This window comes from Bacillus rossius, chromosome 8 (assembly GCF_032445375.1).
Source record: "Bacillus rossius redtenbacheri isolate Brsri chromosome 8, Brsri_v3, whole genome shotgun sequence".
Taxonomy (NCBI): domain Eukaryota; kingdom Metazoa; phylum Arthropoda; class Insecta; order Phasmatodea; family Bacillidae; genus Bacillus; species Bacillus rossius.
In genome coordinates this window covers 32,065,895-32,078,839 of record NC_086336.1, presented here as the reverse complement: position 1 = coordinate 32,078,839, position 12,945 = coordinate 32,065,895, and the positions used below count along the sequence as shown (strand labels likewise).

At 32.7% G+C, this 12,945-nt stretch overlaps 1 protein-coding gene across 1 annotated transcript in view; it reads left to right on the top strand.

The window, feature by feature from the left end:
• The first annotated feature begins 5,576 nt into the window (after positions 1 to 5,576).
• The window catches only part of LOC134534708 (mucin-7-like), a 28,720-nt gene continuing 21,351 nt past the window's right edge, over positions 5,577 to 12,945 (top strand). Inside the window, exon 1 of the mRNA XM_063373185.1 lies at positions 5,577 to 5,678. The gene's annotated coding sequence lies outside the window, so the exon portion shown is untranslated. The remainder of the gene's footprint in view (positions 5,679 to 12,945) is intronic.

Below are 12,945 nucleotides of genomic sequence, written 5' to 3'. Positions count from 1 at the left end.
CACACAACTTAGAAACACACAACTTAGAAACACACAACTTAGAAACACACAACTTAGAAACACACAACTTAGAAACACACAACTTAGAAACACACAACTTAGAACAGGCATAACTTAGATTATATCTGGTGTGTTTCCACGTTGTGACAGCACCATTTGTACTGAAACATGACTGTACATACACGATATTATTGTCGCTGCACTAAATTCTGTAGGTTATCAGTGATGATTATCCCGTGACGATAGTTTGGATCATTTGCCGTTTTGAAAACAGAATCGCTTGAATAATGGGTATAGTGAACGTCTGTCCAAATGGACATACAGTCGATGAATGCGCGTCCGTCCTGCGGGCGAATATGGTCTACTGAACACCCAGTGCACAAAATCTGAAGTTATTGCTACACGATGTGAAACACTCAAGAATATTTACCACGTCCACTAAAAAGTTTTTTTTTTTCATTCATATTATTTATTGGCGTTTTTTATCTACTCTTTCCCTTGTGCGTGTCTTTATCAAGGATCTGGTGTCAATATGGATTTCATTTCACACTAACCAAAATAGGAACGGACTAAATGGTCTGGTACTGTTGGTGGGATGTAACAATTTTTCTTCTGTCATCGCAATGCTATACGCTAGATGTACACAATTACGTGAATTAAAAAAAAATTTGTTGTCTGTAAAGTCGGTTTACGGACGATAGTTTAACGTGACGTCATTACAAAAAATTGATGAAATGATAACATAATTTTTGAATAAAATTGATTCATTTTTATTTTAATAATAAAATAATAAATAGGCCTACTTGAAATTATACTAGTAATGAGATTTTTAAAATGCAAGAATAATTAACCTTTATTGCCGAAATTCTTGTTGTAATAAGCAATGAAAACCACATTTTTTCACTTCACTTTATAAACAGTCGACGAAACAGTTCACGTGAATGTACTTGTAATTAATTTTAAAAACCTGCGTTTAGCTATAAAGTTTAAATATAATTACGAACAAGTTTTCATATAGATAAACTGTAGTCAAATATCTAACATAACCTATTATTACTGCACTCGTCGAAAGATGCTACTTTTTTTTAATAATAAAAGAATAAATACTTGAAATTATACTAGTAATCAGATTCATTTTCTTACGTACATTTGACGAATAAATTATTTCATATTACACATTTATAAATAAAGTTTTAAGTTTTCACTTCTGTCGGTGCGGCGCAAGCGGACAATGTGCGTAACGGAACAATGTGCGTAGCGGGACACTTTTTCGTGTGTGCAGCCGGCGTTCATCGATTTATTAGACGTTGTCACGTCAAAAAAAAAAAGCAAAGGATTTTAGAACCAAACCAAAACTGGATGAACGTACATCTGGTTGGCACATCCACGCCGGTCCGCTTGCTGTGTGTGCACAAGCGGCGCAAACACGGTTCAGGGGTCAAGTTCCGAATCCTTGTTGCTGGCCGCGACTGAGCTCGCGAGTGGGGTGACCGCCCGTGCTTCTGGCAGTTCCTTCAGCCACGCCAGGGCTGCATCCCGGCCGTGCGGGTTCGTGACTGCTCGCGCTCGATGGTCGGAGGAAGTTCAAACCTTTCGTTTCATTGCAGATTGGAGAACAAGGTAAGCTAGCACACCCTTTGGGCCCATGTCACCACCTTTAACCCTTTCAGTCAAATTTCATCATTTCTTTAAATATAATTTTCATGTTTGATACATGAACTAAAGTTTTTTTTTTTTGTAATTATATCATGTAATTAAAATCTTAGTAGGTTTAAACTGACTAGAGATATGAATCGTCCACCATTTTTGGCATCAATGCCAAATTGTGACTAGAGGTGCAGACTTCAAATATTCTCGTGTAGTGCCCATTATTGTGTGTTCTGTGGCTTACCAGTTGTATTAAGAAAAGTGCTATGAATTTTAAAAATAAAACTGTTAATATGAAAAGTAAAATTTTCAAAAAAGTTGATAATAGATAAAAAAAAAATCAAAAACTGTAATTGCTGGAGATTTAACATCCATCTCATAGCCTCTATAGTGTACACTTTGACCATTATGTCCACTACAGTGGTCAAATAAACTGAAAGGGTTAAGTTACACCTACTTGCAAACATTTAAGTAAGAATCAAAGTATCTCGCCACAGTCCGTCAATTTTTATTTATTTCGGTTAAAATGCTGTCATTTTCGAGCTCTTGAACATTTTTAGATTTCTAATAATGAGAACAAACACTACTCTGATTTTCTTCACGTAGATACTATATGACACGTAATACACGTTTGTGTACAGATTAGTGGTCTTGGTAGATGCGCGTTTAGATCAAATGTTTCCTACCGAGGCTGGTTCACACCACGAGTTTTCGGAAGTGGGAAAAGTGGCGGACGTTGCCGTGATCGAGTGGGTTTCTTAGAAATACTCCCCCCCCCCCCCCCCCAACAATGTATTATATCACTGACCCATATACCCTCTTGAAATTGTCTCCATGCTAGCTGGAAAGGGAGGATTGGACTGTTATTACAGTGCAATCTTAAACAACCGACCCTTGGAGGGACCAACATGTGGATGAGCATTTCTTTGAAAATGTTGTTTAATGTGGTGGTAAATTCAAGTCGATTTAAGAATCGTTAACACTGCACGAAAAAAAAGTGTGAGTCTCTCAGTACTCACCAATGGTACGTAACATCGAACCTTAGTAACAAGCAAATTCAGACACGAATTTCAAAGTGAAATTCCATTAAAATAGTACCAAGCGTGATAAATGTACGCAAATTGTTTGAAACTACATTTCTGCACCTGATTCACACGTAGTTACCTTACCCGCCGCTAGAATGTTCTGCCGGAGCAGCTACGTAAACTATTGAATCTAATGTTGTAGCAGGATTAGCGGACCGAAATTTTAATCTTTATAATGAAACGGCACCGAAATAAAAAAATAAAAGAAAATAGACATTAAAACAAATCTAAACCCCGTTTTAGGACCTAAATTTTGACAAGCTTGTTAAAATCCACTGAACAGTTAGTATTATAAATTTTCCCTTTATCTTCGTGGACTTTGATTAGTGCCATCCGCCACAAATGGCAGAACCGTAGTTACTAATTTCCGTTCTTTGACTTCCGTATCGCATTTACTTCCACCAAAAACCGTATACCGAGAGCTAAATTGTTGCACATAAATTGTATTTACTGTTGTATCGTTACATTTAAATCCAAACAAACTTAATATCAAAAGTATAAATCTCTCTTTTGGCTGTGAAACCATCATTTCTATAAAATTTATTTTTAATTTACAATCTGCTACCAGTTTTGTAATACACTGCTAATGATAGGTTGTAAATTTCGCCAGAAACAGAGGACGTCACCAACTTGAAAAACTGTATAAAAATAATTATTTTGGCTTCGTTTGATAGTTCCTGTTTATCTAAAAACGTGTGAATTTCTCAATTTTATTTTAAAGCGTTGTTGGCTTATACTGTAAGTAAAAAAAAGATAAAACGTAAAGAGTATATTCTTTCATTTTTGAATTATTGTTTCAGTGGGGAAGATTGATTTAAAAACATTGTTTTGATCATATCTCATTTCTAGTTTTCAATTATTTCTTTGAGAAAACCTAGAGAACGTACGAACAAAGATGCATACAAAAACACAGGAAAAAACCCAGCAAACATCAGCTGGTGTAAAACGTTATTGTATAAACAGACAGAGAAGGAAGGACAATATCACAGCACAGATGAACACAATGGGCTGACGACGTCGAGACTGTTGCGGCTCAGAAACCCAAATTTTACATTCAACATCAGCTGATTTTCGTTCGTTTTCCTGTGTGTTTGTGTCTTCGTCTTTATCTTGTCCGCTCTCCAGATTTTCTCTACGAGATAAAGTGCAAACTAGCAATGGCGGACGTTCGGAATAATATATTTAAGTAATGAATATAATAAAAAAGAACACCGTTCATACACATAACGTTTGCATATTAAAAGGTTTTTGGAACACTTCACTTCTAATGTGGAAGGCAGAAACGCAAGAAGTGGAAATTTTCGTTGCTTATGTTGCGTTTTTTGCGTATTGCGTAATTTATAAACGGGTATCTTAAAACGCGGTAGTTATTTAACGTTTTGCCTCTTGCGCTTCTTGCATTTTTGCGTCCCTTGGAGTTGTTTATAAACCCAAAATAAACTTTTCCCAAAATAAAATCATTAGATACTATCGATCACAATATTATGAGAAAGATAGACATTGATTATAACTTATTATATCACTTTGGTAAATATTCATTTGAAAATACTTATCACATAGCTTATTTTGCACAAGTAACGTTTTAAAAAATATGGAGTTAATGTGATTTGTAAAACGAAAAAACAAATTGAATTAATATCTTTTAAGTACACAATGTGTAATTTTGTATTTTGAATAATTTTATAAAAATATAGGTGTGGGGCCACCATTCGCATAAATAATCCATGTAAACGATAAACCAAAATAATGAATAGCACAATACCATACCAAGAAAAAAACACAACACACTATTGGAAATGTCTATACAAAATGTCAGAATTCCAACTGAATTTTAGTACAATTTTTGAAAAGCTTAAACTCTTTTTTGTTTCCAGTGTAGCGGAAAATGCAACACCGTATCATCGCTTTACTAACGCTTTACCGGGAGTGAACACAGAGCGATCAATGTTTCCCCTTACTCTTTGCACCATCGAGTGCACCACTTCGGTATGTTGCACTTTTCATTACGCTCTGATAAATCATAGCTTTCTTTTACCCTAACCTGCTGAAAAGAAGCGTCACTTCAAAAGTTGTTAACGTAACTTTTTCTTTCTTTCAAAATTACGTCTAAACTTTCATTACACTAAACGATTTTACTGCCAACTCATCGCCAAAAAAAATAGTTTTCATTTAAGCGTATCACTAACTAATAAACAATGGATTCTAATTGACTATATGTTTTATTCGGATAATATTTTTCTATCTTTTATTTATTACTTGATTTAAAATCTAAAACAGTGGTATACATTTTTTTATTTAAGTTTTTCAAGACTTCAACTTTAACGAAAAAGAACCAAAAAAAAAAAAAAAAAAACTATGGCAAGTGAGTAGCAAGAAAATAAATCAATTTACGACTTCATTCGACAAAAAAAATCGAGTGGCAGGTAAAATAATCAGCTTTATTACATGTGTTCAGTCGCAACGAGGGAATTTGCTGGAAAGCCTAAGATGTCCATCAAGTTCTGCCCCTGCCCGAACACGCCCGAATATTCACCTTCGGCCTACCTCGAGTTTATTTATATATATTTATATCTCTATTTATTTTAATGTAGCTATACTAACCTAACTAACCGTCCATAGTATTTTAAAGTGTTTCAATGTAGCTAACCTAACCGACCACTTTTAATATTTGAATTCATTTTTCCTGCGCAAAAATAAAACAAATCCCGAAGTCGGCCGAAGATGAATTGTTCGGGTGTAATCGGGAATGGCAGAACTTGATGTGCATCTTAGGTCTCCCGAATTTGGTAACTTGTAATCGCCCCTTTTGACGGTGACGTATAAAACCCACAATGCACTGCAGCTCTGTGACGTCACGCTAATAAAAACGTATCTAGTGTCTTAGCAGAAAGACTGTACGCTGCTGTCAGACTGTTGGTGTTCGTCGTTGGTGACAGCTAATCCAAGGTAGGTGATCGTAGCTCGCGTTGATTTTTGCGGATGATAAATGTTCTACTGAATCGAGTTGTTGTATACAGCTTGAATCTTTCCCTTAATTTATATTCAACAGTAAGTGAAACCCCGGTTAAATAGCGATGAGAGCAATCACATTAGGACATGTTTGCCATAGCGAGTTTAACTCTTAGCATTGCGTGTTGTAATTAATTGCATGAAAATTTAATGCCAAGTACATCGTGTCCTAGTTTTCGTGTAGGTAGGCTCTGGTACATGAACGTTACGATGTTACTGCGACGGAAGTGTTGAAAATATGCTCCGGATTATGCATAGCTTACATTAATTTTAGATTTCTCTGAACCTCACTCGAAATAGAATTGCTATATTCGGTGCCTCGTAGGATTGATAAATACGACATTTAATATTTTAAGGTCCACATTAAGTTTTAAATTTGCTATCGAAATTTTTTAACGTGAAGCCTACAAAGTATGTGAATCATTAGTATCTAAAAAAAAAAAAATAGGTTAGTAAAAGTGGTGCCATTGACAATTTATTGCTAAGGTACTACACAGGATAATTTCAAATTTTAATATTAGCAGTTGAAATATTCAAGTTTTGTAATTGCGTGTCTTCGTCCTATTAAATTAATTTTCACTTGTGTTTGAAGGTGTGGTTAAAAATGTTACATCAGTGCTAAAAAAAAATTTCATGCCTCCTTAAAAAATCAATTATTATTAACTGTCCAGTCCGACTACTAATTAAAACGAATACAAAAACAAAATGTGATAATATATAAAATTGGAATACCTCCGTTAAACCATCGTGAAAATAACTTGGAGGTAAGCACTATTTGAAATATATCAAAACCCAACCATCAATATTTTTTTACGTAGCTATTTTGTCTTTCGCTGTTGCCAGTTTAAATACTATATTTTCCTTCGTTCCACAGTGTGTGGATTCATGTGGTTTCTCTACAGAAATATGAAAATTCCTGTATTTCACATAACATTTTACATTTAAGCTGATCAATTCGAGGTATGGCTAACGATGAACCATAAAAAGCAGTTTTTTTTTTAATTTTGTTTTAACATGTTAAGAGGCTTTTATAAAAAAAAATTAAAAAATACTTATCAAATATATATTAGCTTATTTTTAAAAATGGAAGCAAGTTTGGTACCTTAAAAATATTCGAATAATACGTTTTTAGGTGAGGTGATACATTGACAGTACATCATTAGCGCCTTGTTAAGTGCGTACTTCGGTTTTTGTACTGCTTGTGACAAGTGTGGTATTTGATTAATAATGGAAATAATCTCGTACGTAATCAAATAGGTAATTTCGTAATTGAAACTATCAAGACAGGATAATTTACCAATTAGCAGTTTGAACGTCTGCCTGTGAAGTAGCGCGACTCCTCCCTGCTGTGCTTGCAAGCAGTTTGCCTCGGTAATGACGTTATCTGAACCGGTCACGTTGCAACTAGTATCAAATGACGCAACAAAGATACTTGCTGTAATTTTTCAAATCATTATTTTTCACGTTTTCGCCCCACAATTCCCCTCGACTTCATGGCCCTGCCCACTAGCAAGTTAATAAGAACGAGACAAATATTAATTTGAAAATTGCAGCAATTGAGGTCACTGTCATGATTCAACTAAGCGTTTGAAAAAAAAATTAGGAACTCACGCATGGCGGTTAATTGGGAAATTTGCCTGTCTTGACAGTTTGTTACGAAAAAAGCAATCAGATTACGTACGAAACTATTATCAATATCAAAAAAATACTACTCAACAAAAGTAGCACTAAAATAGGAACACGCACACATTTAAATTAAAAATATGCTAATGATATACTTATGTGAATATACCACTACACTTACATTTTGCAAGTAAGTTGAAATGTAACAAACTTGCTCTACTGTCTAAAAATAACAAACACAAAGAAAGGCAACTGAAATGAAAAATAAAAGAAAATATATTTTGGAAGTTTTTTGCAGATACCCCTAAACGATAGATTTATTAAAATAATGAATTGCAGCGTGCAATGGAAAAAGTTCACTTATTACCCATACAGCACAAAATGTTACAGATATGTTTCAGAAATATAACTTTTGAAACATTGTAACATGTTTGAAACATTTCGCAACCTACCTGAAACATCTCGGATATATTTCAGAAACGTCCAAATGTCCGCCCTGTGAAATATTTCAATGAAACCTCCCTGCAACATCAAATGGTAATGTTTCTGAAATGTTTCAATGAAACCTCCCTGCAACATCAAATGGTAATGTTTCTGAAATGTTTCCACTAATGTCCCATCAATATTTCTGAAACATTTAACCGAAATATTTCCATAAATGTTCTGAAATACATATAAAATGTATCATGTGACCCAAAATACCTCTGGAAATTAGGATGACTGAGGGTATATTTATAATTTAAAAGAGTATTGCACTTTAACAGATACCATAATGTTACAGCTGCATTGGTCAGCTAGTTGCAGTGAAGTGCAGTGACTGTGTTCCAATTCATCACAGCATTCCCTCGTACACTTCCTCTTGATCACTTTTTGCATAATGCCCCTTGACCACACCCTTAGAAAGTGTTAATCGGTGGATTGATATGATCTTGTTCGTATCTTCTTGTTATCGTCAAGTTTTGCTTGTCCATAGTAATGTGTCATTTTTTGATTATATAAAAAAATAGATATTGTAATATTATTTTGTTTGAAATTATTTTAAAGATGTGCTCTGGTAGGGCATAGAATGTAAATTTTTGTCGTTTTTAATGTAATGATAATTGATTATATTACTTAATAATTTGGCTTTTACAATAATTAAAAATTTACTTATAATTTCTAATATAAGATTAAAAAGGCCTGCCGACAAAATCCAACAATTCAGGTAAATTAATGAAACCATATTCTCCACCCTACTGAGCTTAATTTATAATTTATATATATATATATATGAACCAAGTTAAAGAAATAATTTAATTAATAAAGACATCAGATGTTTTCCCAGGTCAGCGTACCAGACTTGCCTAACATTAATTTTACAAACTATTTTATTATTCTAAAAACAAATTATGGTTATAAAAGTAAAATTTAAATAAGTCTTCAGTATGCTTGCAAAGTGAATGAAACTTACATGAATGTAATAGGTAGCCCAGCATTGGTGTCCATGGTTCCTGTCCATTGCATTTTATTTTAATGGGGAATTTGAATGTGATATAGTGGCAGGCAGGCATGCATCTACATCAGTACATGGGGAAAAAGGGACAAGCTAATGCACAAAGGTTCCATTATTAAATACAATGACAATGTCATCTTGTAATGAATAAATTAAATTGAGGCTCCCCAAGCTATCTGGATGTGATCTCCTTATGCTCAGCACAGAAAGTATGCTAATATTTACTTAATCCATAACAACCAAACCCCACTTGCATAGGAGACATGATTACTGAGAATTTTAAAATATAATTTTCACAACCCAATGTGTTATGGCCACTTCAAGTTTGTTTTTGAGTATCATAAATGAGCACTTGTCCATCGATGTCTTTATCTGTATTTGAACAATGTCTTGAGAATTTGGGTATGGTTTTCTATTGCATTCCAGATGTTTACATTCTCAAAAATCACGACACTGTTATTGTGTACGGTATCAGTGGTCTAGATAATCATGTGGTATTACATTAACTTAAAATACTTGATACACACAAGAAAAAAAATCGCATTCAACCTCAAACAAATGTTATAGAAATAAAAAAATAATATACCTATATACAATACACTAACATATTATAATAGAAAATTCCTACTTGTATGTTGCACAGGAAACGGTATTAACATAATGAACAGCCATGAGACTTGACCTGTGCTCGTATTGTGATGTACTTTTCTCCTTATTTAATGCTATAGTAAGTATATATGGCTGGTGCTTGTTTTTTGGACATTTGCAAGAAAAAAATGTGCGCTTGAAAACCCTCAAAAGACATGTAACAATTTTATGTTATAATTAATGTCTTTTTCTTCTTAAACACACATATACTAATTTACAGAGGGTCTAAATATGAAACAATGCAGTCTTAATACAATTTCATCATATAGCTTTATAATCTACATATTGTTTTCCATTTCACACAAGCTCAACATAAATGAGACTGGACTAGAATCGGCTGTCCTCACTAAACAAAAAACTTGTCTGACCAGCCTAAATGAAGTGAGATGGTGGTGTAGTAGTGGAATATAAATGGGAATGAAACAAATGTGCAATGAGAAATAATCTTTAACATTGCAATGTCACTTTCCCTAATTGAAAGACTTATTGTATCAGACAAGAGCTCAAATTGATCCAGCTTCCCTAACATTGAGTGGCCAGTGACTTGCTGAAGATAAATAATGGCAGTCCATAAAAAATCTGGTTTCCTTAATTTTTTCTATAGATAGCATGTTAATCTACCTAAAGTTCGTGGATTAAGCTAGGTTTTATATTTGTATTTTAATACTACCAAATTGACTAAATAGCCTAAGGATAAAACAACAAATACAATATGGCAATAGTATATAGGGTCTCTAAAATCCAAATTTTCAAAGTATACACAAAATAATATTAACACAACAGTACTTCCACACAAACTATATTCAAATGAGATCACAAATTTATTGTAAACAAATAATATAAATAATTTTATAATATGCAGTACAAAATTTTAAAATAATATGAATGGCGAGTTCTACTTTGTACAAAATAGAAGGTAGCTAGTTTGGCCTAACTCGTCAACAATGAAGTCATTAGAGATAGAGAAACTTATTCAAACAGACAATAGGGTTTTGGATTGTAACTTCTATGATCTATGTTATGAAACCAGCCAAGAATGCACCTGAAGTAAGTTAAGAACCATGTATAACCATAATCAGAAAGCCACACCAGGTCAAACCAGGTTCTTTCCATTTGAATACTTAACAATAGAGGCAAAGATGCAAAGGGGCATTTTCAATAACAAATAACGTAGTCTGAGAAGTAGACTTTAATAAAAAAAACTATATATATATATATATATATATATATATAAATAATATATACAATACATGAAACTTTTAACTGACTCTCTATGCAGATGTTCTTGGAGATTTTTGCTGGAAAAAAAAAGAAGAAAAAACAATTATTTTTAACTTGTTTCAGGTCAATTATGACATGTATGTGAGATTTTTAAACATGTAGACACTAAGTTGTTACATTATTTATTTTTAAATTACCATGCAAACAGAAAAAAAAAGTTTCTGATGCCAATGATAAATTTCAAAACTGAAAGCATCTTAAAATTGACAAATTGGTATTGCAACCTATGCATTTTTTTTTCAAACTTATTAAGCAGGAATACTTCTTCACTGGGAATTTCTTAACATGCTATTTACATTCCTAATAATCAATTTAATGGTGTCTGGTTAATGCAAAGAGGCCCATGACATTGTATAATAACACATTTTAAGCAAAGTTTTAAAAGAAAACTTAAATTTAAATCCTAATGATTTCCTAATAAGTGTCTGTGTGAACAGTGCCTGTGATGTTACATCATTACAATTCAGCCCATGTTTTTGTGCAATAATACTCTAAAATTTCTAGTAATTTTTTGAGCAGATTCTCAATATTATCCTTTGTAGTGCACATTTAATGTTTATTTTCATTATTTAAATTGCTACCACTACATAACTATACACATGTAATCTAATAAATCATCATTTAATGTGTTTCCTTTATTGTCATATAATGGATGGAATTAGGTTTTGTCAAACTCTCCAAATCAAACATAATTTGTTACTACTATAATTTAGCATAAGAAAAACTAATTTAAATAGAAATACCAACGATGCTTATGCTTAGTACAACACAACTCGAAGACTTGTACCTTCTCTGCGGGAAAGGATAAAATTTATTTCAATTATTTTGCGCTGTAATCCCAGCCCACCAATAACATGAAGGCCAGATTGCAGAAATAACTTTGTTAAAACGAAATGGCAATTAATGAAACCGCTGTCTAATTATATGTGTAGGCCTAGTGCATTCACTTACAATAAATTACATTTATGACAAGCCAGATATAATAGAAGGCTTTATTAAATTTCCATTAATAGTAATACGTACGCCTACAACATACAATAAGTACTACTACATAGTGCAGAAAATAATAAAAATAATTACTTAACCAGCAGAAATGTAAATTATTTAAAATGAAACACTTCAATATTTATATTAAAATAAACACAACATAATTAATTTATGTGTTGTGCACAGTAAATAAACATTAATTACCCTTAACTACATATTATAGGTTATGAAATATATTTACTTAAGTATATTATAAAAGCCCGAAGGTGATAACTGTATAAAATAAATTGGTTTATTTAAATGCTATTAAAACCAAAATATTTAGGAACCTATAAGCCTATATTTGTGTGATTTTTAACTAAAGATAATAAATAACCCATACATTAGCATTCGTGTTCTACAGTCAACGACCATATAAAGCTACAGTAAGTAGAAAACTTGTTAGATGCTTTCGCAATTTTATTAAATCGCGAATATCCTGTTAATGCATCACATAAATTAAAAAATCAGACTGAAAACAGCGCACATATAAATATGGCACGGGAATGTTAAGCATACCGACAAAAAAAGACATTCCTTAACCTACAGCTTTACACATTTCGAAGACGCATAAAAGAATGTTTCTATACCGGTACTTGCTTAAGTGCGAAAGTAAAAACAAAAAAAAAGTAAACTAACATGAAATAAATAATGTTAAAACTTACAATTTATTCACCACATATAAAAATCCAAGTACCAAAATACTGCGCCAAAACAAGGAATAATACACAAAGACAAAGATTTCTAAACTTCAGTGCCAACAAGCATGATGGGAAGTTTCAATATAATGTCTCAGATACATTTCAGAATCAACCACAATGTAATATTGCCAAACGAATCTTGCTGAAATGTATCTGAAACTTCATTTATAGACATGAGTACTATGTTTCCAATGAAATGTTTATGAAATATTCCAGAAACATGACAGATGAAATGTAATCTATTCGAAACATAGTAATGTTACTGCAATATCACAGACATGTTACTGAAACATTGTGTGCTGTATGGGTAGGATAGTTGTACAGTTCTTAACTTAAAGAAAATTTATAATTTTATTGATATTAATGATCGTTGCATAATAAATTGATTATTCTGTGACCTTTAAATAATTCATATTATGTTCTTTGAGTCAAA